Genomic DNA, 25,113 nt, shown 5'->3' on the forward strand with positions numbered 1-25,113 from the left:
GGGCAGGAAGGCTGAGGGGGGCACAAGGCCATCGTGGCTTCTTCACAAGGAGGGAAGAGTGCAGGAAGTAAGCGAGGATGTGAGGAAGGCTAAATCCTCGCTCAAACGCAGAGCGAGCTGCCCTCACGCTGTTCGTAGGGCCGCGAGCGGCAGGATGATGTAGGAGAGGGAAATATAAATGTGGATAGTGGCAAAGTGCTTTCTAAGGGCTTCCCGCAGTAGTAAAAGCAGTGGGAAATAGAATCAGGCCTTGCTTTTTAACACAGAAGAAGTCACACAGCCTCCCTGCACGTGACTGAATGCACCGGTGAATGGATTCTTCTCCTGAAAGTTTTTACATCCTTGCCTTTTTTACATCTTCCCTTCTTCCTGTGGCCTTGGCTCTGTTTAAGTCCTCTCAGAATAACCTGCCTTGTTGAAGGGACTTTCTGTCAGGGGAGGAAAAAAAAAAGTCTTCAAAAACAAATGCTACCTTTGTTTAAAGCTATTTGTGGATCAAGGTTGTGACTTAACTGTGAAAGAGAATGGGTCTCCTTTGCTTACATTAAAAGCACAATAACACATTAAAACAATCCGAGTCTGGGGAGGTAACTGGGCTGAAATGCAATTCAGCAGAGTGAGACCTTAATGTAGATTTTACAGTACCTCATCTCTCTGGCAAACAAATAGGGAATTAGTGGTGGGGCTTTTCTTTTTGTGTGTTACTTGAAGAAATTCTTCAGGGTAGAGGTGGTAACTGATAATGTTTTCAATCTCTCCCACTTTCTTCCTGAGGCATGTAGCTATGATCTTTAAAGTCCTTTTCAAGCCAGACCATTCTATAATTCTATGATGCACAGGTTTAGATGACAAGACAGCAAGAAAAGGGTGAAATATGGATTCACCCTTTCTTTCCAAGTTCCTGTGCTGTTTAAAAGTTGCAGCTACACTCAGTGAGCTGGAGTACCTGCTGGTAAAGGTTTTGGATTTGTTGCTGGATGCCACCACTTGTTCCCAGTCCCAAATTTGATGGCCCATATGCTCTTACATCTATCAGGTAGAAGCACTTACATATATCAGGTATTTGCAGTAATTTTCTGCAGCCCCTCCGACCTACAGCAGAGCTTTGGTGTTTCTTCTCTAGCCGCAGTGGGTTGGCCCAGAAGAAGAATTAAAGCTGCAAAAAGTAGCAGCTGAATTCAGGTAGGGAGGCTTGAAGACTGGCCCAATGCAGCGTTACTCCTGCACACCTTTTCTAGGTGTCCTGCAGTAAACTAGAATTAAGAGCCCATGAAAATACATCTGAGGGTCTGCTGCTTGCACTGTGCTCCTGGAGGGAGAGGTCCTGCAGCTTTAGGAAGTGTCTGTTGGAGGAAGGCTGGGAACTGTGGTGCTCCTTCCCAGCCCAGCCTGGAGCGCTCCAGAGAAAGTGAATTATGCAAGAGACTCCATTGGCTCGATCAAGTTTCTGACTCCGGTTTCAGTGGCAGACTTGAGTTTCACGGCTCCTGAGGCCAGCCTGTTCTGCTGGGGGCTGGAGGAGTGTTCTCAGTGTAAGAGAACTCTGAGTTTCCAGAGAAGCCCCTCAGAGCCCCAGCGTGACGTAGGTCTTCCCGTCAAACTAGTTTTCCATTAATTAAAAAAGTAGGCATCCTACATAGCCTGAACTCCTTGGTGAGGATAGTGGAGACAAGTTATTTATCTTCAGCCTTTTAATCCTTTTCTTTTTGTGACCTTTGCTTATTTTTTCTGTGTTAGTTATTCATGTCCCTGGCAGACCTGAAACAGCTTTGCTGAGACCTGCAGGAGGATCACTGCTCTATTTTCTAACTTCTCAATCTTGTCCTAATCAAAAATGTAAATCTATGCATAATGATTTGCATGTCATTAACTTCCAAAAAACACCCTCATGCTAAAATCAATGATTTTTGAAACCCAATTTTCCTGCCTGCCTGAGAAGTTACACCTGGAATTAGCAAACCACGAATTCTGAGAACATAAACTGCTTTCAGCACTGCTCTTTGCTTTTTGCTTTATTTTTTTCCCCCCAGTTCATCCAGGGAAGAACAATAAATGAAAAATATGATGACAGTGATTTTTCTAACCATTTTTCTCTCTTCAGTCTTCATACTTCAACAGAAAGTTTCAAAATTAAACATGAACAAAGTTGGCGTGGTATATTCTCACTACAGAGTCGTTTTGCCAGCACTGAACTCATCGTGATCATTTGTGAACAGAGCGTCTAACACATTCCAGAAATTCCAGGGAAATGTGGACGGGAGCCTGCAGATTTCGAGGAATACAGGGAAACCGGGAGAAAATAATGTCCTTTTGAGCTCAGCTGGCAGTGTAGCTGCCCCGGGATTTCGGTTTCCCTGGCACAGAGCTTTGTGTGTTAGCTGAAGGATCCGGCTGGGAGTGTCTGTGTGGAGCAGTCAGCAGCCCGGGATACGGCGCGGGCGCTTTGCCAGCAGTTTACAGGAGTGCTGGGAATGAGAATTCCCGGGTTCTGGCGCGGCTGTGGAGGGGCTGTCACTGCAGTCTCAGAGAGGCTGAGTGTGCGTGTTTGACGGAGGAGCCGCTGCACGTTTAAGGATAAGCAGATGAGGTTGAACTCACGTTAAAAAGCCAGGGCCTGGAATGTGCCTTTGCTATGCCTGGCTTGCCCGGAACTCGGGGCTTGTTTTAATAGGCTGCCTTCAAGTCAGTGAGTCTGGGAGCCAGCACAGGGTTGCCCTGCATCAGATGCCAGAGCGTGTAACAGCTCTCCCTCTCTGGAAAAGCTTTGGAAACAGGATTAGCAGCAGTGCTGCAAGGCCCGTGTGCTGCTGGATGTGCTACACCGTGGTTACAAACGCAAAGTCGGGACCCCTTGGGAGCGAAAGTGTAGCAGCTTTAACGTGTCCCTTCTTCAGGAAGGAGGGCAAACCAGTGTGCAGCAGTTCTGGTGACACAAATAAAAGATCTGCTGCTAAATAACAAGATGGAACGGAAGACAAACTGTGGATTGGACTGAAGTTCCAGGGATATCTGGAAAAGCATTTTGGTTTCTGTGCTAGGACACAAACAGCCGTCTGATGCCTGAGATGAAGTTCACACTCAACACTGCTTCTAAGGAATTTCTGTATTAAAAGTCAAAGGTGTATGTTGAAAACAACCCCAAACAATGCTTTTTTAAGAAACCACTTAGGACACTGTGATGAGAAGAAGCAGGAGAGGGCGGTGTGCCCGTGTTCGCTCCGGAGCATGGATTCTCCTGCTGTAGCGCGTGAGGAATGTGCATTGTGCTCAGGACACTGGGAGCACCGGGGAGGATCTTGGTAGCTGTGCATGGTTGAGCAATGGGATGCCTAATGAGGGGGTGCTGAGCTGTGCAGTCAGCGCTGTGCCAGCACCACCTCACAGGCCCCAGAGACTGTGACTGCCTCCACAATTCAGTAAAATAGGCCAGTGGCTCTGCTCCATCCCCAGGGCCAAAAGGCACAGCTCCCTCCCACGTGCTGAGCTCGCTCCTCTCCAAAACAGAGTGGGACTGACCAGGCTGGCTCCAAAAAAAAGAGTGGGAGTGACCAGACTCACTGTCAGAAATGGAGCCTTTAAATTCCTATATTTGGATTCTAAATATCGCTGATTTGGGTTTTGGTAGCACCATTGCACTTCACCAGCTCATCACTGCCATTTCAGACTCACAGTGCACGAGTGCTTTTGTTTAATTAAACTTTGCTGACAAAATATCAGCGGTGACAACATGTGAGAATTGTAATGAGGAGGCAGTTGGAAGTACACTTCTGGGACTAACATCCTTTCAATTACAAACAGGGGATGTTTGCTCTGTCTGAGTAAATTTTGAAAGTGAACTCAGAAAACCAGTTAGTTAAACTCTGAAGCTGTGAAACCAGCACCTTCAAATTTAGAGTTCAATCACCAGAGTGTAACAGAGAATATATTCATTAGTCCTTAATCAGATTATCAAGATATTCCTCCTTTAATTTCTGTTATCGCTTCAATATAAATATTTCAAATCATCCAACCATTCCACTCTAATGAATTTTACCTGGGGATGTGAGAAGAGACTGTGCATCTTGAGTAGTTTGAATTCTGCAGTTGATACTTTCACATTGCTGTGTCTGGTAGGGGGGGGGGTCTGTTCCTGGGTCATTTCTCATAGCTGGTGGTCTGATGGGTTGTAGCAGCTGGAAAGCAGCCCAACTGGAGTACTGACAGAAAAATGTAGGGGAGGAAAAGGAAGAAAGAGGGCAGATGTTAAAGAAAAAGAGAAGTAGAGATGGAGAGAAATGACCAAGAGTTAGTCATAACCAGGGAGAAAGTGTTTGCAGTGGAAAAGGCAACAAGTGTTAGAAGAAGTCCTTAAAATGCCACTTATTTAATCCTGCTGGTAAAAGAATCTCTGTTTCTAGTGAAAACTGATGTCTCGGTTTCCCAACCGTGTAGCAAATATAAAATGCATTCCCAAATTTATCTTTACTCCCAATACACCCTTTGGCTTCCTGCATTTCTGATTGAACTGGTGTTCTGTTTCTTCATTAAGCTGTAAAAGTCACAGTTAGTCAGTTTTGCCCCTGAAAATCTATGATGTTGACTTAGGTGTAAAGGGTTCTCCCCTTCTTGGGGAGCATTTAAATGTCTTGTCTCAGAATTTTTTAGTAAGAAAGCTGGACCTAAGTCTTGGTAGCTTGAGGTGTCACTGATGGTGTGTTTATACACCAGCTCCAACTGAATGTTTTAACCAAAATCTTCAATTAAGCAAAGCATGCAATGAAAGAATTTGAAATAAGACTTTTCTGGGTACATGGAGAAGCTTTAGTAATGAGAAAAGCCTGTGCACAGATCCCACGAAACCAATATTAAATGAGGGCTGGTGGCAGAAACTGTGATGTGCAGTGGCCTGGTAGTGAATTACGTTGATGTTCCTCATATATTTTGAAAGCAACTTTTCCAGGGAAGGAAAGTGATGTGAATAGAGTGTGTCACTGAGAACCATGCTGAGTTTTGGTTAAGTCACATTTTGATCAAAATTGATGTGTATCAACACTTTCTCGTCTCCCTGCTATTTTCGGATGTTTTACTGTCACACAGGGAGATGTTTTTCAGTTGATCAAAACCCAGTGTACTGAGTTCCTCCACCACAGAACATTCCCACCTGAGTCTTTCCCACTGCCACACTGCAGATGGGGAAGAATGGGACACCTGCTCCTACTGGTCACCTCCTCTCCAGAGAGGGACTTTCAAAAGATCTGATCTGATCAAAAAGGAAGTGTAATAAAACCTGTGCCACTTGCCAGCCTCTGGATTACTCCCAGGGCATGTCCTTTCAGCTTAGATATTTCCAGAGAGAGTAATTTTTAACCAGGCAGGTAAGTGGCCTGGCCTGTGGAAATCTTCCAGTAGGTCCTTCAGAGCAGCTGCTTTCCTCTAGGATGCCCCTCAGAGCATGGCATTGCTGGAGCAAGCTCAGCAGTTTGGCCCCTTAATTTAGCCTGGCATGTGTTCGTGTCTGTGGCCATTGCTTCTGACAGCAGGTTTGGAAGCCCAATCCGAATGATTCTGGCTGTACAAAAACATCCCGACTTCTGAGATGATCTCTATCCAAGTAGACAACATTCTCCTAGGACCTGACTGGGTGTAGTACATTGCTATTAGTTTTGTTTCTGTGCATTACTTTAATGATGCTGCCATCAGTGCGGTGGAGTGGACAATTTCTGTCTTCTCCAGGAAATACTGGGATATGGTTTTCTGAAGCTTGTTACAGCCTGAAAAACATAAGCCAGATGATACCCATTCCTACTGCTGCTGCTCACCTACCCTTGTTACCTTCTTCAGGTTAGACCTGGCAGAGATGAAAAGTTTCAAGTGGAATGGCAATGCTTTTGGTAGACAGGCTTGTCTGCCTCTCTGCTGCAGGTTACAAGGATGTAATTCCTATTGGGACAAGCAGGATGTGCCAGCTGTGGGATCCTGAGGGAAGAAATGGAACTGTTCCACTTGCCATCATCATATCTCTGAAATGGGCCTGAAAGCTGCTTGGGAAGACACCACTTCACAGAAATGTAATGCTTTTCCTGCTTTTTGCTTCCAGCTCTGTTCCATCTCCTTGGATCCATTCTCTCACTGTTGGAAGGCACTGTCCCACCAGGACAGAGGAGCAGGCTCGTGCTCGTGGGTGCCTTTGGAACCGCTCCGCTTGTGGACACAAGGTGAGGTCACAGGGGGCACAGAGGCTTCTCATGGGGAAAAAGCCATCTCAGGGTCAGCACTGCATATTGCTCCTGGCCTTTCACCCCACAGGAGCTGTCTCACACCTGTGGATGCTGGTTTTTCCCTGTTTTCTGCAAAACTGAACTGAGCTCACCATTTTTCGTGGTGTTAGGGAAGGCAAACATGCACCACTTTGCCATCAGGGTCACGTTTACCTGGTAGTAAGGATCACCCTAAATGAATATTTGAAAATGTTATCACGGAGCAGCTTAACTTTTGGCAAACTTTGCTTTTCTCCTCTGGCCTTTGCACTTGTACAGTCAGGTCTGAAAATTGTGTCACTGTGAATGCCGCTTCCCCTGTCAGTCAAGGAAACTGAATGTTCAGGATAAAGCCAAGTGAAATTTCTACACTTCAAAATCCAGGGAGAACACTTGAGGAATGAAAGTGTTTGTTTTCCCTACTTGGAGGCCCTCAGCTGGTGTCAGCAGTTCTGCTGAAGTTGGTTATTTATGCCAATATTCAGACTTCAAAACTGCAAGTGTTAATGCAGAGAGCAGCCCTTAAATGCCACATGGAAGAAAATATGTCAAGGTCCCCGAAAGATTCAAACCAAAAAAAAGTAGTCCAAGGTAGTATTTTGCTTTTTTATTCTCCTTTTTTCTGCTCCCTCCCTATGATATCCCAATTACACTGTATTCCCCATTTTTCTCCTGAGGAGAGTGGTATTTCCCACACAGCTGTGTGATGTCAGTGCAGTGCCTGATATCCCATGGAGCTGGGTCATGGGGCTCTGTTTCTTTGTTTTCCAGGGGATGATATTTTTAATCCCAAATGTGTGTATGTCACACTGTTGGTGACTGGTGGCTTTTGCACTTCCCCTTCTATAGAGGACGTGATCTTCATTTTTAATGAGTTCCTGAAATAAACACCTTCTTCTGTCTCAAAGCAGAAAAGAGAAAAAGGAGCCTTTTCAAAATTCAGCTGAAAACTTGAACATCTCCTTGAAATTTTCTCTCCTGTGGTAACCCACCTGTTTGATATGGCTTTCTCTTTTGTTAACAAAGCTGGGCTAAAACTCTGAGGATTACTCTGAAACTTTCCTCCCATGAGACTTCAGATTGACAAAGAAGATATAAAACTTCATTAAATTAAACTCATCAAACTGTTTATTGCTTCCCTTTTTTTTGCAAAGCTCCCTTACTTGCCAAACCAGATGGGACAAAAATACAGTGCAAATTATGCTGAATGCAGCAGCTTGGCTCTCACTAATACCCTTTTAGGAGAAAATACATATTGAATTTTTTGGTACAGTTTGCTCATGTTTATGTCTTTTATTCAGAGTGGCAGAATATTGTGTAGTCCAAAATGACATGTGCAGTAGTATATTCATTTAATTGCTATTTGTTGGTATTAAAAGTCTATCATTTTTAACCTAAACTGAAAAGAATATCCTGCTGAGATCTTCAGATATCAACATTCCCTTACTGGTCATCCGGAAGTGTGACATGGTCCTGTGAAGTGTAATCTAAATAAAAACTTTTCATAATTTATGCTCCATATGAATGTAATCATTAACCCAAGCCTTGCTCCACAATGTTGTTGCAATTTCTGTTTTCATTTGTTTTCTTCTTAGCCCTCTCAGCATTTGGCTGCAGCTGAATTGTTTATGAAATTGCTGTTTAGTGGTTCAGCTTGTCTCCAGTCTGCCAGCTTCTGCTTTGAAAATTACTTAGTCTCTTTTTAAGATTAAAAACCTGCTTGAACTACATGGTAGTTTTAGCTTTTGAGTTTGAAATTTGGATTTTTTTTTATTTGTTTGTAAACAGTTTATTCTACTGTACTCTCTCAGTAAGTAACTATAAATGATAAATTTTATTATGGCAAAAAAATATATATTTAAGTTAGGCTTTAGTTTGTCTTACCCACAGGACTGACATGCAATTTATCCCAAGTGAAAAAACCCCAACCCACTTTAAGTGGTCTTTATAAAGCAGTTTATAAAGTGCAGTCAATATGAATGAAAATTGGTCTGATTTTATTTTTTAAAGTCTGTACTGGATGAGTATCTGATGCTTAAGGAAGGACTTTCCCAACAGGGCAAATATGCTGCAATATCACGGAGGTCGTGGATTAAGTTGGGAACCGTTGTTCATTGAGCTCTGCACCATGAGAGCTGAAAGCTGGAATTTGTAGTTGGAATTTGGGTTTAAGGTTTGGTTTAGAATGGATAAAGTACATTTTTGCACAGTGGATGTTGTACTGTGTGGGCTTTGCAGAATGTGACTACAAAGACAAGCAGTGCAAGGAGATTTCCACTGCTGCTCTCTGAGCAGGACCAGGATAAGCTCAGACTGCTGCACCTGAGAGCTGCTGAACTGAGGAGTGTGTCCACCTCAGCCTTGCTGTTCTCTGCTCAGTGTGGAAGGAAAACCTCAGCAAAGCTGGCAACAAAGCACTGCCAGCACAATGGCTGTTGGAAGGCTCTTAGGAATTGTGCTTTATTTGGGAGAAAGAGAAATTGATTTTTTTTGTATTTTCTCTCTATGAAACGATGCCTTGATGGATGCCAGGTTTTCAGAGCTTCTAGGAAGTCCAAAAATAAACCTCAGTGCATTGTGGGGAAACTTGGTAAGCTCTTAATAGAAAATATTACATCTCAGGTGGGACTTCCACTGATAAGGTTGTGTTCTAATCTGTTCACAACATTGTTTGCAAATTGAACGATGGATAATGAGCATGAATAACCGATTTGCTAATTGTGCTGCTAACAGGTTATTAACAGCTGATCCTGTTTGCACTAAGTGATGATACTTGTTTCAGGTTGCTTCCTATTGTGTTTAGCAGTATTAATGAGGCACACGAGATGCTCATGTGATTTATCCTCTGAAGGATCTCCGAGTTTGTCTGGGGTTGGTAATGCCATCATGTTCATGATGCCAATAGGAAAATTATAAAGATAGGGCTGGTTGGAGCTGAGGTGCTGTGGAGATGCAGCCACTCACACCACGCTGCTGTCCAGGCAGGAAAAGAAAAGGGCTGGGCCTGAGTTTCACATATTTATAGCATGATTTAATATATTTGACTTTGGTTTTTATTTCTTTCCCGACATCCCAGTTATTCTTGTGAATGCAGCATGGAAAACTGACATTTGCACAACACTGTCTTTCTGGATTGGGAATAATTAGCTCCATTTCCAATGCTGTGTGTTTGGAATTGGTTTTGCCCATGTCACTTCATGTTAATCAACCTCCTATTCAAAATGCCTTTTCCTTTCCCAGTCATCTCTCTCCTGCTGCTGCCTGTGACCAGCTTCTCTCCTCCCTTCAGCTTTCTCCCAAACCTTGTCAAAAGTTAAGCTGGAAACACTTGGAGAGTGACCTAAGTTTTGCTATTTGCTGCAGCTCCACAGACAACCCCTGGTTCCTTCCCTGTAGGAAATGGGACCCAGAGCTGTTCTTTGGAGGAAGAGCACTTGTGGGAATCCCCTGGGATAGCTCAGGATGGTTGGGCTGCTCAGATCTTACTCTGGATTATTGCCAATAGTGGCTTTTGCAACTGTTCTGTGCTCCCTGCTGTTCTTTCTTTCTTTCACATAACCAGGAAAGCATTCTCTGTCACCTGGAGATTAAAGAATTGCTTAATGGAAGCCTTATACATCTTCCAGCAAATGAGTGTCTTTGTATTTCACACACACAGATGTGCTCTTTGAAGTTCCAGGGACTTTCTCTTTTATTTTTTTTTCTGTGGTGCACCTTAGAATTGTGTCTCAGGTCAGGGTGACATGGTGCACATTACTTTTGCTTTGTTCCTCACAGTCACACACCTTGTCTTTTCAGGGTGAGGAAAGGAAGGGCTGTTTCTCTCTGAGGTTGCATTTGAATAAAAATACTCTGTTTCTCAAGGTAGTGATCACTCAGAGGCTGCAGCTACCCTTTGTATATTGAATTTTTGAGTTCACTTGCCAGGCTGCATGGCCATATACTGCTTAGGGGCATATTAACATACATTTTTGCAGCATGGAAGGTCAGTTCTGCACACAGCAATCTCCACGTTTGTAGAGCTGCTCTAGTGATCTTTAATAGCTGAGTGTCTTTTTATAGGTGTGTATGACTTCTTCAATACCTTACTTTTGGGGCATAAATTTTCTTACTATTACATTATTTCACAGTTTTTATGGGGTTAAGCAAACAACTCTGTGGATAACAAAACTAAGTCACGTGGGCAAGACTGACTAACCTGTGCCAGGGAAGGGAACAAACTGAATAGAAGAAACACATGACAAAAGACAGAGTGGCCCATATTTGAAAGTGACAGAAAAATCTATGTGCTTTCTTTAATTGTACTTTGTGTACTCTAGGCAGTGCCAACTTTGTACAAATGGAAGACCTTAAATTGCATTGATCAGATGAGAAGGGATGCAGTGCTAAATAAACCCCCTGTGGAAAGAATAGGTGGTGCTCTGTGCAGTAGATACTTATTGGAAAATCCAAACAAATAAATTGATGCCTGGCATAACTCTGCTGCAATATGTTATGTGAGCAAGGAATTTATATCTGTGGCTCAGATGCTCTGTTGGTATTAGTAAATGAAATCTCACTCTGTGGTGATTCAGAGAAGGGACAGCGTTTTTCACTTCTCCCCAGACCTTAAATTCAGCACTTTGATTCAGCACCCAGAGCCAGTACAGCAAAGAGCCTCAGTGCAGAGCGAAGCCAGGGCAGGGCTGGCACACCAGAGCCAAGCTCATCTCGCAGCACTGGGGGTGTCACAGCAGCGCAGGTGACACTCTCGGGGGATGATGTGCTCAGCGAGGGGCAGTGTGCGTGACACGGCCCTGTCTCACGGCTGCTCCACTGGAGACAGCTGGACTCAAGTGTCCTTTACATGAAATGTCAGGAGCTGCCTTCTTGGGCATTTCTTTTCCAGCTGTAATTCTCCTGTAATGAGCATTTCAGCAAAGGTAAATAAGTAGTGCATAGTTTGCTTGATTGGCATGGGTTTTATTGGTCCAGCTTGAGCTCTCCCTTGAGATTTGGGTACATCTGTCAGTTTTATTCTCTTTTCTCCCACCCCTTTACCAGGGATGTATTTGCCTGGGAGCAGTGGCTTCCCTGGGGATGCTGGGTTGTTAAGGAGACTCAAAATTTGTACCTGCTTGTTTTGAACCAAGATTGTTATCTTAATGCATTGCTTGCACGTGGCTGTCCAAAATGCACATACGCTTATTAATTTCTGTTGTGAAAGCTTCTATGTTCTTCCATTTGTTGTGCTTCCAGCTTCCTTGAATCTTGGTTGTTGCTATCTGTGCTCCTGAGGGAAAGAACAGAATCCTATCTCATCTAGGACTGGGTTAGGAGTCCAGGTCCCAGATCCTTTTGATCTGAAAGAAGCTGAACAACCTGTATTTTGACAAGCAACCTACAATTTTTAAGGTGTGTGTGCTTTTCCCTTTGTGTTACTCGTTTTGCTTATAATTTTCTCCATGGAAAACCTGTGTGCCATCACCTTAATTAGGCCTGATGATTTTCTTGAGATCACACGGCTGCAGCTCTTAACCTTTGTGGCTTGTTATGTGTGTGGTGTTCTCCTTGCTAGACCTTCACCAAATTTTATATTAGCAGAGATGTTTTCTTTATTATTGAGGTGACTGTCATAGTTTTAGTAAGAATGGTTCAATCTTCCAGGAGAGATTGATACACTTATTTGAAAATTATTTGAAATATTGCACTTTAAAGTACCTTGCATTTCTCTTTCACTTAAATACTGCTAGTGATATAAACCCTTTTTTAACCCAATGCCCCCAAATACTAACAATCCTGTCCACTTTCACCAACCTGAATGGGCTGCCAAGGAACTGAACAGGATGGGGTTGGGTTGACCTGTGTGTTCACTCCAGTGGAGCTGCAGGCAAGACGTGGCAGCTGAATAATTCATTTGTGAGCAGGTCACCAGGGCTGTCCTTGCACAGGTCAGTCACGATGCTGGGCTCTCTCCCCCTTTCATTACTTCATCTTTCATCTCTCTCCACTTAGCATAGCTCAGCCAGCAAAGTTAATAGATTCCCATCTTTCACTAAAATTCCTGTCTTGAAGGGGATGATAAAGAAGCAGAGGCTGCAGCTGCCCTCAGTGATTTGTGATTTATAACTGAGGGGAGAGATCTCCCTCCTGTTGTCACAACAGTGACAAGTGTTGCCACAACGCAGCAGTGATTGTTTAGATGGGACATGTAAATAAAACAGAGCCATCTGGACTGCTAAAAACACAGCAAACACAGAATTCTGCTACTGGGAGTGGATTCAGGCTGTTTCTCCCTTTTAGGTAATTGGAATCTGTGGATTTCTTTCACTTCTTGGAAGTATTTTTTTCTTTCAGCTGGTAACATTTACAACCCTTGGAAAGTGCTGAAGTCTAAAAAACTACCAGCCCGCCTTTTTTTGGGTACACATAGTCAACAGGTTTTCCTTTGAGCTAAGGCTCAACATCCAGTTTCAGGATAGGTAGGAAATGGGTACAAGTTTTCCTGTGAATCTGAGTTTCAAAGTTCTCCACCTTCTCATAGAACAAGAGACAAGAAAATGTTCAGTGCAAAAATTAGGATTGAATTCATTGAGTTGGACAGAACTGAGGAGTTACATGAAAAATTACGTCCAAGGCGAGCACCTGCAGGCTCCTTGGAGAGCTTTTATTATTTAGCAGTTATCAGGGATTTCTGCAGTATTTGGGAAATGAAATAATTATGAGCCATGAATTGAGGCCACATTTTTCTTTCATCACTGATTGCTGATAATGTGCAGTAGTCCTTACTACTTTAAATATATTGCCATTTTATGTTTAGATAAGCATAGGAAGGAGGGGTTTTTCATTCCATAGCTGAATATTTTTTTAACCTACTATGATCAGGCAGCCAAAATGCAAGATCTGATGTTAAACCTATCTGGAATTACATTATTAGTTATATGTTGTGTCTTTAAGTGCCTTCAAAGAGGCAATGTGGGGGACTGTGGAGATTCTCTGTCTTTAATGTATATAAAATTAGCAGTGCATATTTATATTGTTGGGATTTGGACTGGAATTACATTCTGGGATTTAGTTTTTTGCTGCTAGCGTGAACTTGCTGCCATAAGCAGTGAATAATCTGAAGGCACAAAGCATCTGGCGCTTCTGAAGATCATTCTTTGCTACCACACAATATACAAGCATTTGGGCCATTATGTTTAGGCTGCTGAGGAAAAAAAGATGAGAGTAGTGGAGCATAGCAAAAACACCAAGAGAGACACAAATATGTGAGTTCATTCCAGCAAGTGTTTGAGCAGCTGTAGACTTCATATTTAGTTCTGAAAAGGTCCGTGTGGAATTCTATTCGGAATTTTAAATATGTGGCCAAATATGGTGTCTCCTGATGAATAAAATAACTATTTTTCCACTTCCTTGAACAGTTTTCCTGTTTCTGTTCGCATTTCCACCTTGTGACCAGTCTTTGTTTGCTCTGGCTTTACATAATGGCCGGATTAGCTGATGGTAGCCTCCCAAAATCTCAGGTAGCTCTTCCCTTGCTATGCTCATTTTTCAGCTCATTGCCTTGTTCTTTGCTGAGCTGGAATCAAATCAGGTTTGGTTATTACAGCTCTCCCAGGCAGGATTTGTGCTGGAGACACAAGACTTGGTCTAGTGCTTCCCTCAGTATTTGAGCTCTCAGTTTAACTCGGGGGAAAGGGCAGAATTCAGTGTGTGTGTGTGTGTGGGGGATCTATTAGTGCTAAAGACATCTGGGAGTCTCTGAGAATTGCTAAGCTAATGGACTGCCTGCAGCCTGACAGTGCAAAGTGCCTTCAGCTCCCTATAAATTACATGAGTTTTCTGTTAGAGCAGCAGTCAGGACTTCCATGCAGCATAACTGGCCTGGCTTTAGCAGGTTTTTAGCTAAAATGGGTCATGTTAAGGGTTCTGTAGTCAAATGAGCTCTGCTGGTATTCATGTTCTGCAGACATCAGGTATAAATTACCTTTGATTTCAGAGGCTGCTAGGAAAAATATGAGCCAATGTGCTACTAAGAGGGTCCTCAAGGTGGGTGGCATTTTTATGTACCTGACGACAGAGAAAACAGGATGCTCTGATAGTGTTTGTGTTCAGAAAGGTTAGGGTTAAATGAATGAAATGTGCCATTTGAAGTTGTATTAATTTAGGCGTGCTCATCCTGTCACTGAATGCTCCCAAGAGCTTCATTTTTGAGTGTTACAGTGTATCCCTTTTCTGTGCCGTCGTCATAAATTAGCAGGGATGGATGTTTCTCTGTGGCTGTGCAGGCATCTGTGCTGATAAGCTGGCTGGTCAGCTGGGAGCCAGCTCAGAAACAGAAACTGGGAATTCTCTGGCATTGGAAGGGAATTAAGAAGTTAGGCAGAAATATCCACTCGAGATTGCTGATAGGTGATTTTTCTTTGATGATGATTTTTCTTGGCTTGTTTGTGTGAGTCAGAATAAATGCATGATGTAGTTGAATTTATTTTTGGTTAGTAACTTTTACTTTCCTAGGTGTGCACCTGGGCCTAGAGAAACACCCCCAAACAGGGCTACCTTCCTGCACGGGAAATTCCTTGAACTGTGAAAAAAGGAACGGGAAAATCTTGACATTTTCATTCCGCTTGCTAAAATTCATCCAATTCTTGGAACGTTTTGTCATTTTGCCAGATCTGGGGGAAGGTTTGCCCTGTGTCAGATCTTTTGGGAATATTCCCTCTGCACCGCAGTGGTACAGCACGGGCTTTCCTCCAGCAGTGGCAGCAGCTGGGCTTGGGAGGCGGCGTCCCGGCTGATTCGCCGGGGGGAAGAGAGCAGGGACAAGGAGCTGAGGAGGGAGGCGTATGAATACGGCACGGCTGCAGCTCTGCTGCTCCCTGAACCAAGCTACCACTGCTACAGTGCACTCTGCAAAAATGCCACATCCCTTCACTGCTCAGCACTGAACCGTGTGGAAATCACCAACTGCACTTTTTTGGGGTTGGCTTGGAGTTACCCTGGCTTTTTATCGATTGATTTGATCAGGAAAACGGCTTGTGGGACTGTGCTGTCAGCCTTTCCTCCCTTCCTTATCCAGCTCCTTCCACTTTCCAATGGCTCTGGAATTTACTACTGAACTTCAGCCAAAGTTTTTAAAGGATCAGAAATCCCTGAAGTTTGTTCCTACAAACATGTTAGAAATGAGTGATGAGGTGTAGGAGAGAACCCCACTGGAGCTCCCATGGAGGGAAAAGCACGTTGCCTTTCGTGGTTGGTGTTTTTCCTGAGGGATGAGCCTGTGCATGGGCCCTGCTGTCTTGCCCAGCCACACATGGAAGCGATGTCTGGAAGGGAAACCTCCTGCAGTAGGAAGTGCTGGGGATGTGCAGTGACTGAGGATTTCACAGCACAGAGATTTATTTAGGGATGCATCAGAGGCTCTGAGACAAAGAGGAGCTTCTGCTCAGCTGATCCTTTGCTTGATGAGAGGGAAAAGCAGGATCTGGGAGGGGACTTGGTTTTTGTCTGCCAATGGGTGTTAAGAGAATCCTTTTGCAGAAACAGAGAGGGCAGTTGCTCACTCTTCCAGTGGCAGTGTCTTTCTCCACTGTGTAACATACCCAGTCTCATTAAGAAGCCAGGATTGGCATAATTTATTTTTTCCTATGAATTTGCAGTATGTAAATACTCTCATTTAAAGAGCTTTTCCCAGCTCTTGGCAAGACATGGGTTTACAAGTTGATTTGCTTATCCTTAGGGTTAGCTCTGGACAGCACAGTGAAAAACAAGTCAACATCCAAAATGCAAAGTGGAATCATGCAGCTGGGTAAGTTTTTGTAAATAGAAGAGTTTGGCCTCCACTCAGAAGAAACAGCTGGCATTTCCCTCTCTTCCACAATCAAGTGCAAAGATTCCCTGCAAGGAATTTATTTGTGTAGGGTATTTAGTAGCTGAATACTTAACATTTATGTTCCCTCCATTATTTTTGTTGTTTACCAACAATGTCCAAAATATTTGCCTAAGGTGCAAGCTGTTGCTGTGGCCTTACCTTTATTCAGTCTTAGCAATATCTGTCCCAAATTGACCAAGCTGTAAATCTTCCTTAAATGTAGCAAAGCCTGGTCTTGGAATATGTTGAGCTGATGTGTCAGCATTTGAGAGCAAATTTGGAAAGTTTTATCTCTGATATATCCACTCCCAGGTTATTCTTCCTCTCTCTGGTTCCATTTAGAAACTGAAAGCTGGTGTGTGTAAGAGAGTTCAAAAGTAGAAGCAGTTTAACCCATCTCAGAGATTAAGAAACCTGTTAGGTCAGTTTATTTTGCTTTACTTTCAATCTGCTGACTTCTTTTCTTGCACAGATTCTGGTTTTTGCGTTGTGAGAAACAGCTGTTGAATTTTTTACCTACCTTTCCTGCAGCCCCAGTGGTCATGGAGATCACATTTTTATCTCCCACCCTAAAAATGCCAAACCTACCAGGTTTAATCTCAAATGCAGCTGGCACTGGTACAAAATACAGTAATTCAGTGTGGGAAATGTCCTTCAATAGTTCTTTTGTTGCTGCTGAAGGAGCAGAATCACACAGGTGCTGGAGACAAATTTGCAAGTATTTTCTTCCTACTCGGAACATTTTGGATAGGAAGGTTTATTTTTAGTGAAGTATGTTGAAGTCTATCTTTAAAATAACGAATGGGCTTAAATACACTGAAAGTATAACAATCCAGCAGTATTTTCTGATGGAGACCCATACAGCAGAGCACAACAAGAAGAAGAGTTTGTCAAACTTGCTGTTGCAGTGGAAATACCTGGATTTTCCCTTCCATTTATATCTCCATAAAGAGGAAAATACAGAACAGGAAAGAATTTTGTTCAGCATGAGCTTCTAGCCATCAAAGAAGGCAATGAAATTCGAATCCAGTCATGCACACTTGGGAGCACAGCTGGGTATGGATGCCTGGATCCATGCTATGCCCAGAGATGGACTGTGGTGCTCAGCACATGTTTGCTGGTTTGGGAATTCCTTTGGGGGCCTGCAGACAGCAGACCCTAATTTCAGGATCTCAGCTGGACTTGTGGGGAGCAAAACCAAGCATCTTGCTGCTCGTACTTGGGCTGTTCAGCAGATGCACATTCCTGGGATGCTCAGAGCTTTGGCAAGACTTAAATCAAGGAGATGTTTGTGGGAAACAGCGAGGAGCACCTTTCACCTTCTGTCAGATCTGGCCTGAAATGATGTCTTTCTTGATAACCAGAAGAGCCTATTTTTGTCTCAGTACTGACTTCATGCTGCCAGAAGCACTCTGGAGAGAGTGAAGCCATGGCAGGCTCTGCCCTTGCAAATATATGCATAATATTTAGGTTACAGTATGAGGAATACTTTGGAATCCAATTTGCAACGTAGTAAACTTCCTCTCTTCTTCTCCTAGCAAAATCTCCTTTGTGAAAAAAAAAAAAAAAATCTCCTTGAGTGTTTCTGCTTTATAGAATTTAAATAGGTTGGGCATTGGGTCACTTAATTTCTTTCTTCCTCTCTAAATCTTTACATCTTTCTGTGTTTTTTTCAGGAATCTGAGATGAAAGAGAACAAGATTCTGATGATCATCTTGACATTGTTACTGTCACCTGTGTTGACAGGTAAGTGTGCCAAGCTGGTTTTGGAGAGAAAATGTTTAAATTATTTGTGTCAGGTGGGCAAACCTACAGTTACAACCCAGGACCTCAGTGCTGGGTTGTGCTGGATTCTGCAAGGTGAGTGTTTCAACAAACAGATGGTCAAAAATGCTTCAAAAATCTGCTTGATTTCCAGCAAGGAAAATGTTCCTCCTTCTGCTTTATGGTGTTGGGTGGGTTACAAAAATGATCTCCGAGCAGAGGAATTTGCAGCTGAACTGCAGCCTGGAGTGAAGGTGGCTGGAAGCTCTTGTTGACTTTTATCATCCTCCTCCTCCTCCCCAAAGTAGCTGAAATATGAACTAGCAGGTGGACTGAAGTTATCTTGTGTTAGACGTGACAACCCCCCTGTTTTTATCTAGGAGCAATTTATTAATGAGGTCCCTGCAAATTTGCAGCTGATATTAGAACTGGATGAAGAATTTCTTGGCTTTTGTACTATCACACAGTTAGGTGAGAACTGATGGACTCGAGCCTCTTGTGATACAGCACAATCATACTTCTTTTATCTCTTTTACCTTACCTAAATGCTGCATTTTCAGTGTTTCCTGTTAATAAAGACTTCTAGTCTCTACATTTATTATAAATGTCTTTATCTTTGCTTTTCTCTGATTGTTTCAAAACACTGTTCAAAAAGTTTTGGCAGCACCCTGGAGATGATTTAGAACTTCTTATGCAAAACAATTTCTTGAAGTAAGGTTTTTTTCTTGGCTTCCAGTTCAATCATTACAAAATAATTAATTGAAACATGAAACTCAGAAATCAGAAAACTAGAACAAAAAGGACACTGGTTGAAAATTAGGTTTCCTTTGGTAAAGCCTGATGCTTCTGTATGATCTGAAAACTAAAAACCTCATTTTCTCTGTGATAAGAGGAACTGAAGGTGCCTTTTCTTGCACTGGCTGCTGCAAGTGCCTGTGTCAATGTGCATTTATGAACACAGGTCAAGGATTAGATAGTGAACCCTAGCAGTGCCTTTGGATGAGCACTGGAAGGAGAGTGAAAATACAAAAATTATGCAAAATGCGTAAGATGGACTGCTGTGAAGTGTGTGGTGACATGGAGCAGTATAATTTGGAGCAGTAGTCTGTAAAAATGGAAAAAGGAGAAGGAGATGTAAAAAATGTGTGTGCCTCAAAGCTCAGTCCAAGAAATTTCTCTCTTATCAGGGCATTTAATAATTGACTGTTTGCCTCTGTGGTAGGGCCACTATCAAAGATAAACACACCAATCTGAAGAGAGAGGTGCAGAAACAGGTGTGCAAATTTGGGTTTTAAGTGTTGTGTTTGACAGTGTGTTGAGTTGATGGGAATAACTGTGTTCTATTGGCTGAAAGGTTTAAGTTTGCAGAGACACCTTCCACTATCCCAGGGTGTTCCAAGCCCTGTCCAGCCTGGCCTGGAACACTTCCAGGGATCCAGGGTCAGCCACAGCTTCTCTGGGCACCCTGTGCCAGGGCCTCAGCACCTCCTGAGTAAAGAATTTCTTCTTGATCTAAATCTCTCCTCTTTCAGTTTAAAGCCGTTCCCCCTCGTCCTGTCAGTAGCTGCCTGTGGAAAAAGTCACTCTCCTTCTTTTATATAAGCCCCCTTTAAGAAGCATGTAAGAAAATTCAGCCGTTATGCAGAAATGGTCACTCTCCATGTGACTGAAAAACCAAGGGGAGAAGAGAAGTTTGGGTTTATTAAGAACTGCAGAAAACTTTTGAGGTGAGGCAGCTAATGATGGCAAGTGTGAAAAAAACCCCAAAACCAACTGTGAGGGAGACTAAATAAAAGGTGTGGGAGAACATTAAGTAGACATAAAGCCGAACAGCAAATCTCTTTTAAAAAAGTATTTCTAGTTTTATGTTAATGCTGAAAAGGGCTTTTCTCGTGCCAGCTCTGCCTCCTTCGTTCCTGCAAACACCAAAGCAGAGAGAGGGTTTTGTAAATCTCATTGATGGGTATGTCCTGAAGGATTTGGTTCATATGATGGGCTTAATTATTGCCTTCCCTGCTCAGCTGCATTACAGGGAAAGCAGAGCTGCCTGGATGCTGTTCCTCCCCTCTGACGAGGCACAGGCACAGGTAGCTCTGGCGGCATCAGCAGCAGCGTCGGGAAATGAGCTTTGCATCACAATTGTTCACAGCAGCAGTGCACCTGGAGGCACTGGAGCAGCAACGTGAGGGTGCCTCTTACAGGGTCACCCCAGCCCTCAGTTTTATAGAAACCCAGGAGGCCTTCCAGGCACAGTGTTCCGGGATCACTGCTTGTCATTCCTAGGAAGTCACGGTCACACCTGGGTGTCCTTCACAAAGGTTCTGTCAAATCCTGTACTGGCAGCTGCTCTCATTTAATAAGATCTTTTCCTGAATACTTTCTCTGTGGCACAAACTGATAGTAGTATGCCTGGAGTGCAAGTGATGCTGGTTTTCTTATTAGGATTATTTTCTATCCTGATTCAATCAAGATATATGTATTTTTAAGTGCTTTTATATTCAGTTTGCATATCTTGATTAGACTGTGATAATTTCCATGGCTGGAATCTCCGAAGTGTGCTGTCAAGAAATTATAAATGGTAATGAATTCACTTAATCAGGACTTCCAGGAGTACAATCAACATGAAATCTAGTCAATTAGAAATAAATCTGTTTAAAGTATTTCTGGTTCTCCAACAGCCTCATTTGAGGCCTTATGTTACCTGGGACTGAGTTAGAGACCTATGCAGACAGGTAGAAAATACACTTTGTAAGGAAATCACTGTAAGGGGTATAAATGAATCCAGAAATTCTGGTGATGCTGAGGTTTGGCTTAATCTCCCTTATAAACTAAGTCACCAGATGGAGAAAAGGTATGGTACCAGCTGTAACTTGGCAGGCTGCAGACCACATCTCGCACGTCGTGTCCAGTTTTGGACCTATTGCAGTACAGGAAAGATATGGACAAACTGGAGCAGGTTCTGTGGAGGGCCACCAGGAAAAAGGGGACTGGAGTACTTGTGGTGCTGCAAGGAGGGGTGAGGTAAGCCTGGAAAAGAGCTGGCTTCATGGAGATTTTCCAGGCAGGCCTGGATGAAAGCATGGGAAACCCAAGCAGATCTTGTGCAGATTGCTGGACCTGCTCTGAGCAAGAGGCTGAAATAAAGGCTGCTGGAGCCCCCTGGTACCAACATGACTTGGTGATTCTCTGAGTCTAAGGCACAGCAAAGATTCCAGGTCACTGTGTTCAGGGAGGCTGATTTATCTCGATTCTGCATTGAGAGAGGGATACTTTGGAAAAACAGCCTTGTGGGTATCCTAAACTCTCTCTAAATCAAAAATACTGTGAGCAGATAACCCAGGGTGATTTAGCATGCTATTTATTTTTACTATTAAATTCCAAACTAAACCTGGCATTTAAATAGCAAAAGCTGGAAGAGTTTATGAATCTGTATTTTCAGGCAACAACATACTTTCTATTTTTTGTTTCCCTTCTTTTTCCTAATGGTCACAAAGATGGATCTCATTCTGTTTTCTTCTTGCCTAAGAAGTGATATTTTATTTCTCGAGCTGTTTACTGAAGGTAATAATTAAACCTTGGTACTCAGTGAGGAAACTGGCTCTTTTAATCAGTTTAATTGGGTTTATTGCCTAATTTTTGGTTGGCTATAATTTGATAAGAATGAGTTTCTTATCTGTGTGATGAATTCAATCAAAAATCTCAGAGGTCAAGAAAATAATGTATTTCTCAGTTATTCTGCAGAGTTATTGTGCTGCCTGGGTCAGTTTGGCAGATCACTTTTTGGCACAGTTTGGCACATAACCTTTTTGAGCCTGTAGATATTTTCTCCAGTCTGCCATCACCATCCTTCACCTAAAAAACCCTAAAGAATGTCCTTGGTTGTGCCATGAGCACAGGTTGGAGTATAAATTAAAGCCCAAGATATGCTTACCTTGGGTTGGAAAATAGCTGGGGAAGATGCAGGTAAGGTCAGCAGAGTGCCTTTTTCAAAATTACCTCTGAAAAAAAAAAAGACGGGGAAGTTTTCCTGCAGTTCAGAGAAGCCTGGAGACCATCTGTCCCTGGGAAGCAGGAATAGTTGCTGCAGTCAGACACAGATGGGCAGACGGATGGTGAGGACAAGGCATGTGGCTGTGCTTGCCCTGGAGTTTGGCTAAACCAAGAGCTGCTCACCTGCCCCGCTTCTCCTCCAGCCTTTCTGGGTCACCGTTTGTTTGTTGCTTCCCCCCGGACTAAGGAAAGAAATGAAGCTGGTGTGAAGGCCAGGGAAGATCTCCCCCTACGGGGCACTTTGGCAGGGGACTGGGGGATGGTGAGGACAAGGCACATGGCTGTGCTTGCCCTGGAGTTTGGCTAAACCAAGAGCTGCTCACCTGCCCCGCTTCTCCTCCAGCCTTTCTGGGTCACCGTTTGTTTGTTGCTTCCCCCCGGACTAAGGAAAGAAATGAAGCTGGTGTGAAGGCCAGGGAAGATCTCCCCCTACGGGGCACTTTGGCAGGGGACTGGCCCAGAGCTGCAGACCTGGAGAGTCTGAGCTCTGTGCCCACAAATCCCACCTGCAGACACCTGCAGGTGTCCTCTGCAAACCTCAAGGGGTGTTTCCTGCTGGGTTGCAATAGAAATGAATTCTTTGAAACTAAACAAGAAAATAAACCCCAGCATACACAAGGAGAAAGGGTAATTGATTTAATTTGTTCTGCCAGCTCTCAACCGAAGATAACTCATCATTTTATTAGAAAATTTATTAGAGCATCTATTTGAAGCTTTGTTTTTTTTTTTAACTGGCATGTTATTCTATTGATTAAACTGAAGCAAACAATGAGACTATTTCTGTCAACACAGCAAATAAAGTGACATAGTAGCCCCCACCAGGATCACATCTGAGGAAAATTCAGGTTAAACTTCATAGCAAACTCTAAATGCTAACCTATGTGTAAGGAGGAGAGGGAATCTGCTTTATCTACTCTCAGGGCTTGATGTAATCTACATAACAAGACACCAGCAGTGCTTCTCTGTTAACATTTAGTTCTGTTTGTATTTGAATTATCAGAAAAAAATGTTTTATGGGTAAAGAGGATAGAGGTTGATAAGCATCAGATGCAAATTAACAAGCAACAAAGCTGCTTTGTCCATCAGGGACATGAAACTGAGGTAAATATGTTCCACAAGCTTTGATTTTTTTCAGACTCCTGTTGTAAATCTTTTTAAATTCTCTTATGTCCTTCCCCCTCTAACATATCATAATCTTTTTGATATTTACGTAGCTAAGTGCAAGTAGAGGCTGGAAACAGAAAGGCTGGAAGGTAAAATGGCTTGCCCTACCTGCTTCTGTTTGGTAAGGAAATTTGGTGGCACCCCAAAATGACAATTTTATCCATCTTTTTAGAAACAGACAGTGGCTATCAGAAATTGAAATGGTGTAACTGCAGTATTACTTCAAGAACATGTCATAACTACTCACATTGTAGCATTCTTGGTTTGGATAATTGAAGGGAGATTTTTTCTTTCAGTCAGTGCATCTGCAGCATACTTTGTTATAGAAAACTTCCAGGGTGGGGCACCCACAGCCGCTCTGGGCAACCAGTGCCTTACAACCTTCATATTTTTTCATAATATTTTATATAAAAGCTGTCATGTTATGAAGAAATATCTTTCTGGATCCAGAACTGGATTAAACTGGGTAAACCTGTCAATGTTTCATGTTGGCTTTTCATACCATGGCTGTTGTTTTGCTCATGAATACAATAGTGAGTCTGAGAAGACACATCTCAGATTTGGGGTGCGAGTCAACTTGGGTATCTGGGACAATGTGCTTGGTGCATTTCTTACAAAGTTTTGTTGTTTTCCACCCTATTTGAATTAGTTATTTAGCTGCTGCTTATTTAGCTTTTTGTTTATCATCTGTTTAAAGTGGTTCAGAATTCTGGATCAATACACCCTAAACAGATGGATTTTCAAACTGAATGTTGTTTTTACAACTAAGTGCATGCAATTCCTGTAAGGATCTTATTTAATACGTCAAAGTGCTTATTATTTTACCATGAGTAAGCTATACTTTCCATTGCAAGGAGTATGTAAAGAATGCCTTAGGAGTACTGTTGTCTATCTGTTGGAAAGCAGAAGTCCTAATAAATGTGAAAACTAGAGGCCATGCTAAAAGCAACTGTAGAAATGAACAGAGCCTGGGAGGTACCTCTGTGGGGCTCACAGGGCTGGACGTAATTCCTTGTCTGGAAGAAGGACCTTTAAATAAAGGTCAGCCAGAATTGCACTGGAAACCTTGCAGGGGCTTAAAAGAAGCCACTTAAGAACTTATATTGCCACTGGGAGTTGGCCTTTACTGTAAACTTCCCTGTGCTGGTTAACATTTATAAATACTTGCTATGTTTCCCCTATTAATATGTTTGAATAATTTCTTTTTAAACATTTTTAACCATTCTAACCAGTTTTACTGCTGCATCCCTGTGCTGAATCTTTACACCTTGTTCCTCTTCCTGCCAGCAGGTTCTGTTTTCTCATGTTGAAATCTCACTTCAGATGTTTTTCACGTTGAAATTCTACTTCAGACATTCAAAAGCTTTTTCTACATCTGCTTCTCTGCCTGTCTTCCAGCCTTCCTCATTCGGCACAATAAGTTGCTTGTCTCCTGTGTTCTTTGTACCTATCCTTCCCCAAAATGTCTCTTTACATCTGCCTGGCTGAACTTCAGCCTTTCCATGGAGATACCATGACCAGCTGAATAGTTCACAGGGTAAATAAATGCTAAGTAGAAGAGACAGAGAACAAAGGAGAAATTTAGCATCCAGAGCTGCTTGGTAACAAAAGAAACTTAAAAAACTACCCTGTGTTTGCAGAAATTTGCTTCTGTTGATTTTGTGTGTGTGCAGCAGTGATAAGGGTGAAGTACCTATGTTCAAAAATACTAAAATAAAAAAAAATTACCTTCTTACAGACCCACTTAAATCATATGATCTTGGCATTTAAGAGTCTAAACACCAAAAGTTAATGGGTTTTAGCCTCTGCTTGGCAAGTCTGTGCAAATATACATGAACAAGAGAAGTCGGAAATAAATGGCAGGTTCAACAATTTCTTCACACAATTTTCTTCTTTTTTCCTTAAGAAAAAAGGTGGGGTGAAGCCTCCCTCTTGAGCCCTTTTGCAAAACAATTTGACACCTGTGTGATTACCCCACAAAGAAATCAAGGACTGCATAAATCTGCTCTTTAACAGGGTGGTAAAAACAATCTCCTGGTGGTGCTGGTG

At 42.7% G+C, this 25,113-nt stretch overlaps 1 protein-coding gene across 5 annotated transcripts in view; it reads left to right on the plus strand.

Moving 5' to 3' along the window:
• Window positions 1-6,056: 6,056 nt before the first annotated feature.
• SHANK2 (SH3 and multiple ankyrin repeat domains 2) overlaps window positions 6,057-25,113 on the plus strand; it is a 272,609-nt gene continuing 253,552 nt past the window's right edge. For 4 of the 5 annotated variants that reach the window (XM_017733033.1, XM_017733036.1, XM_017733035.1 and 1 more), the window contains exons 1-2: window positions 6,057-6,194; window positions 17,763-17,832. The gene's annotated coding sequence lies outside the window, so the exon portion shown is untranslated. Of the gene's footprint in view, window positions 6,195-11,474; window positions 11,631-17,762; window positions 17,833-25,113 lie in introns of all 5 variants that reach the window. The other variant, XM_017733032.1, reaches the window with a different exon arrangement.

Source organism: Corvus brachyrhynchos, unplaced genomic scaffold, assembly GCF_000691975.1.
Source record: "Corvus brachyrhynchos isolate BGI_N302 unplaced genomic scaffold, ASM69197v1 scaffold315, whole genome shotgun sequence".
Classification (NCBI taxonomy): domain Eukaryota; kingdom Metazoa; phylum Chordata; class Aves; order Passeriformes; family Corvidae; genus Corvus; species Corvus brachyrhynchos.